Source organism: Lytechinus variegatus, chromosome 1 (assembly GCF_018143015.1).
Source record: "Lytechinus variegatus isolate NC3 chromosome 1, Lvar_3.0, whole genome shotgun sequence".
Lineage (NCBI taxonomy): Eukaryota > Metazoa > Echinodermata > Echinoidea > Temnopleuroida > Toxopneustidae > Lytechinus > Lytechinus variegatus.
The window spans coordinates 28,641,241-28,648,899 of record NC_054740.1 but is presented as its reverse complement, the minus strand read 5'-3'; positions in this window follow the sequence as shown (position 1 = coordinate 28,648,899).

Here is a 7,659-nt window from a genome sequence, read left to right as displayed (position 1 = left end):
AGTGAGCTTGGTTGTGTGTTTTCTTATTTTGTGCACGCAGACAATGAACTCATTTTGTGTATCGAGGGCAAGGTTGGGTGGGATTAAAAAAAAAATTGGAGCGCTTTCATGTTGGTGTGTAACTGTGAATGTAATACAATCATTGATTATTTTTGAAAAATTATCTCGGTAACATAATTTTTAAACCTGTATGAAGTGCCATCATTGTTTTCTTGTCATTTTGTTATTATTACTTGGGTATTCGAGTTCTCCCAATGTCATAATCGGGATCTGCCGAACATTTGATTTGTGTAAAGTTTGCTAATCGATTGGTGATTGGCAGCATGCCAATCGAACCATTCGATCAATCGATGTTTACTCCCAGGCCTAGCATTTATGTGCATTTGTGTGGGCTTAAAAATACGCCACAATGGGGCTTCCTTGGGGTCTCTATTTGATGAAAAGGCCGTCGCTTCCGCGCTCCGCGCGGGAGTGGCAGCACAAGTCCCCGACATGGGTGAATTTTTTTCTGGCGAGAACGCGTACCACCCCAAAACCTTAAACTTTCGCATGCATCGGTAACGTTGGGAAGAACAATAGGAAACAAGATGGCGGCGTAAACATTGGGCAAGTCCCTTCCTTTTTGTCTCACCTGCGAAGCAAAGTGAGACTATAGGCGCCGCTTTTCCGGCGGCGGCGGCGTCAACATCAAATCTTAACCTGAGGTTAAGTTTTTGAAATGATGTCATAACTTAGAAAGTATATGGACCTGGTTAATAAAACTTGGCCATAAGGTTAATCAAGTATTACTGAACATCCTATTAGAGTTTCATGTCACATGACCAAGGTCAAAGGTCATTTAGAGTCAATGAACTTTTCCTGAATTGGGGATATCTGTTGATTTCCCATCATAACTTTGAAAGTTTATGGATCTGATTCATGAAACTTGGACATAATAGTAATCAAAGCATCACTGAAAATTTTGTGCAAGTTTGAGGTCTCATGATTAAGGTCAAAGGTCATTTAGGGTCAATGAACTTTGGCCGAATTGGGGGTATCTGTTGAATTACCATCATAACTTTGAAAGTTTATTGGTCTAGTTCATTAAACTTGGATATTAGAGTAATCAAGTATCACTGAACATCCTGTGCGTGTTTCAGGTCACATGACCAAGTTCAAAGGTTAATGAACTTTGGCCGAATTGTGTGTACAATGTATCTGTTGAATTACCATCATAACTTTGAAAGTTTATGGATCTGATTCATGAAACTTGTACATAAGAGTAATCAAGTATCACTGAACATCCTGTTCGAATTTCAGGTCACATGATCAAGGTCAAAGGTCATGTAAGGTCAATGAACTTTGGCCATGTTGGGTTTTTTTGTTGAATAACCATCATATCTCTGTAAGTTTATTGGTCTTGTTCATAAAAAGTGGACATAAGAGTAACCATGTATCACTGAACATCTTGTGCGAGTTAGAGTAGTATTCAAAGTCAGCACTGCTGCTATATTGAACTGCGTGATGCAGGTGAGACGGCCAGAGGCATTCCACTTGTTTTCATTATATTTTCTCATTTTCTTAACGAATTCTTGTTTGAAAGTAAAATTGAAATGTCGGAAAAGAAGTTGTATCCCATGTACATGATTTACGGCTAAATCTTAATGAAAGTAGAAATCTCGGGGGCAAAAAGTTTCAGGTTTTTGTCTCGCCTGTGTAGCGGAGCGAGACATAGGTATCACTATTTCCGGTGGCGTGGGCGTCGTCAACAATTGTGTTGTACACCCAATAACTTTCTATAGCTTCGAGATGGGATCACAAATTCATACCAGAGGTCCATCTCCTGAAGGCACAGGTCAAGTTCGAATTTGAATAAGGTTAAAGGTCAAAGGAAAATTGTTTGTTTTGTAGGTATAAAGCAAAGCAGACCACTGAATCTAAGTCAAAATATACCCAATACAAAAATGTACTGACCTCTGCTCTGCGCCAAGCAAAGAAAGACTACTATCATTCTCAACTGCAGTCTGCATGTAATGATGTTAAAGGAACATGGAAGGTTATTCGTAATGTTTTGAAATCTAATCCTAGACCACAAACTATTACAAAACTTGTCTGGAAAGATGATTGTATTGAAGATAAGAAACTGATGTGTGAAGCATTTAATGATTATTTTTCTAATATTGGTACTACTCTATCTAGCACTATACCTAATATCCAAGAAACCTTTGATAATTATTTGGACAGTCCAAATGAAAAAAACCTATTTTTTGTTCCTGTTGTCAATACTGAGGTTATAGATGTTGTAAGTGGCTTGAAAAGGAAGAAGAGCCCAGGTTTCGATGGTATAACTAATGACTTGATAAAAGATGTAATTTCATTTGTAGTTATACCTCTCACTCACATTTTCAACTTGTCTTTAGTGCATGGAAGTGTTCCTGCAAAAATGAAAATAGCTAAAGTTGTGCCTATACATAAAAAAGGAAACCCTGTAGAAATGGGTAATTATAGACCTATTTCTCTACTCTCTGTATTCTCTAAAATCTTGGAAAAACTTGTATACATTAGATTGATTAAGTTTTTGAAGTCTTTTCAAGTTTTCTCAAGTTCCCAATTTGGTTTTCGTGAGAAGCACACAACTTCTCATGCCATTCTATGCCTGTTAGATAAAATATCTTCTGCACTAGATAAACATCTTCACACGATTGGAATATACTTGGATTATTCCAAAGCTTTTGATACAGTGAACCATGATATTATGTTGCACAAACTCTCCTATTATGGGGTAAGAGGGACTGCACTGGAATGGTTTAGAAGCTATCTTAATAACAGGCAACAATTTGAGCAGCTTAATGAAACATCTTCATTTATGCGACCCGTCACATGCAGAGTACCTCAAGGCTCCCTTCTGGGTCCCTTGCTTTTTATTTTATATGTAAATGATTTTCCTAAATCTTCAGAGATGTTTTCTTTTTTGTTGTTTGCAGATGACACAAGTGTTTTCTGTTCTCACAGAAACTTAGAAACTCTTTTAGGTGTTGTTAATAGAGAGCTTGGTGTGCTGACGAAATGGATTCACGCAAATAAACTGTCCCTTAATTTATTGAAAACGAAATATATGTTATTCAGTAACACTAAAACAGTTATGCCCGCTAATGTAGTCTTTGATCAGGTAAATATTGAAAAGGTATCATCTATTAAATTTCTAGGTCTTTACATTGATGATAAGTTGTCTTGGAAGGCGCATGCATCCCATTTATGTAAAGTACTCTCCAGAAATGTTGGTGTAATTAACAAGCTGAAGTTTATATTCCCTAGGAGTGTACTTCGCACATTGTACTCTTCCTTAATTTTGCCCTACCTAAATTACGGTGTGCTTGCCTGGGGAACCACAGCCAAATCTTACTTAGAAAAAATCCTGCTCATTCAGAAGAGAGCAGTGAGAATTATCTCGGCGGCTGATATGCGCGCTCACACTGATAAGCTTTTTTACGAAAACAAAATGCTGAAGGTCCAAGATATATATCGTCTATATCTCGGATGCCTCATGTATCAGTTGGAGAAAGGTGGTGTACCCATGGCTATAGCATCTATTTTGTTAAGAATAACCAAATACACAAATACTCTACGAGGCAAGCTGCTTTATACCATGTATCATCAGTAAGAACTCAGCTCAGAATTAATTCACTTGCATATGCTGGACCAAAATATTGGAACTCTCTAGACAATTCTATCAGGCAGTGTGTCAGCTTATCTGTTTTTAAACATAAACTAAAATTTTGTATATTGTACACCTACATTGAAACGTGACATTTCGTGCTACATGTCGTGCTGCATTATTGATGTTATTTTCTTTTTCTTCTGTTTCTATATCCTACTACAAGTATATGGATTATTTATAGACTGTTTTTTTTCTTTTCTTGGATTTATATATGTAATGTAAATAATGTATAATTTTAGACTTATATACTCTGTAGGCCTAAACTCCTCTTCAACTCTTGATTCTGAGTGTCTAACTAAAAAAAATCCTCATAGCGATATTTAAGTATATGTATTAATGCTAGATCTGTTATTTATTCATTTATACTTACTACAGACAACTGGATTAGTACCCCCCCGCCCCTGTTTTGTCGTGTGTACTTATCTTCCTCTACCCTACTCTAGTTAGTTGTTCTTTTTTATGTTACTACTGTATATATATGTATATATACTTTTTTTTTTTTCTTGCTTCTTATCTGCTTTTTTTTCAATGCAGACGTTTAATTATATTGTATCATACATATTTTGTTGTTGTATCAAAGGTGATCTGTGCTTAACAAGCGTTGCTTCTATACAGACCACCTCTTTCCCATATTTTCAATATCTTTTTAGCTCATTGTTCATAAGCTTTTATTCCTGTTGTGTTTTTTCTTTTAACCTTATTGATATCGTACATGTATGCATTGTATTTTGGTTGTGGAAAGAAATAAATGAACTTGAACTTGAAAGGTCAATGAACTTTCCATGACTGGCACTGTGCTATGTTGTACACATAATAACTTTCTATATTTTCGAGGTGGGATCACCGAATTCATACCAGAGGTCCATCTCCTGAAGGCACAGGTCAAGTTCGAATATGAGTCGAATTTGAATAAGGTTAAAGGTCAAAGGTCAATGAACTTTCCATGACTGGCACTTTGCTGTGTTGTACACACAATAACTTTCTATATCTTCGAGGTAGGATTGCCAATTCATACAAGAGGTCCATCTTTTGCAGGTGCAGGTCAAGCTCGAATGTGAGTTGAATTTGATCAAGGTCAAAGGTCAATGAACTTTCCATGACTGACACTGCTGTGTTGAGGTAGGATTGCCAAATTCATACAAGAGGTCTATCTCTTGAAGGTGCAGGTCAAGTTTGAATGTGAGTTGAATTTTATTAAGGTCAAAGGTCAATGAACTTTCCATGACTGACACTGTGCTGTGTTGTACACACAATAACTTTCTATAGCTTTGAGGTAGGATCGCCAAACTCGTAACAGACGTCCATCTCTTGAAGATGTACGTCAGGTTCAAATGTGAGTTGAATTTGATTAAGGTCAAAGGTCAGTGAACCTTCACACTACTTTGTTCCTCTAATGACATGAACTTTATAATTTTATACTTTTTAACACTAACATTTTACTTCAGAACTCAGTACTCTCTATACCTGAACCAGATTTTGTATTTTACTTGTTTATTCTTTAAAAGCTGTGTTATTTATTTAATGAGCTATAGTTCTTGGCATCATTTATAATATTCACGCAAATTTGCCAATGGTACAATAGAAAAGCTGTCGAAGTTTCTTAAATGTTATAGCTTCATAGTATTAACAGCATTCTTAGTGTTATGTGATTTTCTAGGGAGAAAGTAGTCCTGTACCATTAATGCATATATGTAATCTGTCAGAACCACAATTCACCCCCTAAACTGCTGACAGCCTCATAGCATAGTTTTGACATGCAGTCTCTTCATGACTGCAATATGCAGGCGAGACAACGCTTGGCGTTTGCCTTGTTGGGCGGAATGTGTAAATGAATGGGAAGGAATTCCTGGCGGATTTTTTCTCTCTAGAAGCCTCCTGGCTAGCCGTGTGCCTCTACTGCAGATCAATGACAATGATTATCAAGCAGAATATACCGGTAGGGGAGATTGATGTTAGTTGGAATGCGGGGTAAGTTGAAACATCGTAATTTTCTTCATCGCCTTTGGCTTTAAATAAATTTATGCAATTCTGCCAAGCCAGGAGGCTCCTAGAGAGTAAAAATCGTTTACTAACGTACGGTATGCTTACTCTCTACGGAGCAAGGAATTGTTTCCCATTCATCTACAAACACTGCCAAAAATCGTGAAACTTTCGCCCCTGAGATTTCTTCTTTCCTTCTAAAAGATCTAGCCCTAAATCATGTACATGGGATACAACTTCATTTTCAACATTTCTACGACATTGATTTCATTTTTAAACAAGAATTCTTAAAAAAAAAGAAAAATGTTAGGAAAAGACGGGAAAAGCTTGCCACCGTGTTTACGTTGCCATCTTGATTTCATTGTCTTTCACATAGCGACAGTATGCAAACCGCGCGATTTGTCGTACAATAAAAAACTAAAGAAATAGAGATGAGAGTTCGGTCCGGAAGTGATGCTTCTGAAATCGAAATCAGTTCGGATATCGGATCGGCAGATATTAAAAAACAAAAGAATACATTAAAATTTGTGGGTGGCCGGCACTTGGACAAATGCTGCAAGCTACGCTGATGACAGAATTTGTTTTAATTTCTTAATCTCTGACAAAAGGGGAGGAAGAAGATGATGATTTCTTTTGATCTCCGACATAATCGGAGGAAGAAGAAGAAGGTAATGATGATGCAGCGCACGACGCTTCCGCCGGTCAACAATAGTCCTCTACAATATCGTGGTGATTTTTTGGCGGAGGTAATCGCAAACTCATAGAGATCGCATTAAAAAGTTTCCAGAAATAGATGCACTACAATCTGAAGTTGTTTATGAGGATATTCGCCTTCTCTACAACATCGTGGTGATGGTGGAGGCAATCGTAAACTCGTAGAGGTCGCATTACTTCCGGAAATCAACGCCCTATAATCTGAAGTTGTTTCTGAGGATATTCACCTTCTTCTCTGCAATATCGTGGTGATGGCAGAGGCAATCGTAAATTCTTAGTGGTCGCATTAGTTATGGAAATAGGCTCACTACAATCTGAAGTTGTTTAAAGATGCTATTCACCTTCTCTACAACATCGTGGTGATGGCACAGGCAATCGTAAACTCTTAGAGGACACATGACCTACCAAAATAGATGCACCATTATCCAAATTGTTTATATTCACCTTCTTTACAACATTGTGGTGATTGCGGAGGCAATGGTAAAGAAAATGGGTATTAGACCAACTGGTTATTAGACAAAATGTTAATAGACAAACTGGTGATTAGACAAAGTGATGATTGGACCAAATGGTTATTGGACCAAATGGGTTTTAGATGAAATGTTGATGGACGGAATGGCATTAGACTAAATGAAGGTTGACCATGTGGTTAGTGGACGAGCTGGCAGTGGACGAATTGGCAATTTACCATTCGGAGTATCTGGATAACTGAAAATTAGGTCTAAAAAGGGGGCCATCAAAGCACATCCCTGTACCACAAATATACATGTTTGTGAGTGCCCCCCCCACCCCTATGGGGGAAAATGCTTGTAACCTTTGCATAAAGATTTCTGATTATGGTAATTTTGCAATGGTGTGAACCACCATGGAAACTGATTTTGGTCGACTGAGATTTTGAAAGAAACCAGTGAAAAAAACACTTCTAAAATATACCTTGGGTCAGAATTTACCATTCTCATATTGATGGTGTAGGAAGAACACAAAATTTGGGGTTGATTTATCAAATTATGAAGTAAGGTCTAAGGTCGTATATTTTATGGGGGGATAGGGTGCTGCAGATTCTGTTAACTTCCCAGGTTTTTGTCTCACCTAGATAGCAGAGTGAGACTATAGGCGCCGCTTTTCCGACGGCGGTGGCGTCAACATCAAATCTTAACCTGAGGTTAAGTTTTTGAAATGACATCATAACTTAGAAAGTATATGGACCTAGTTCATGAAACTTGGCCATAAGGTTAATCAAGTATTACTGAACATCCTATTAGAGTTTC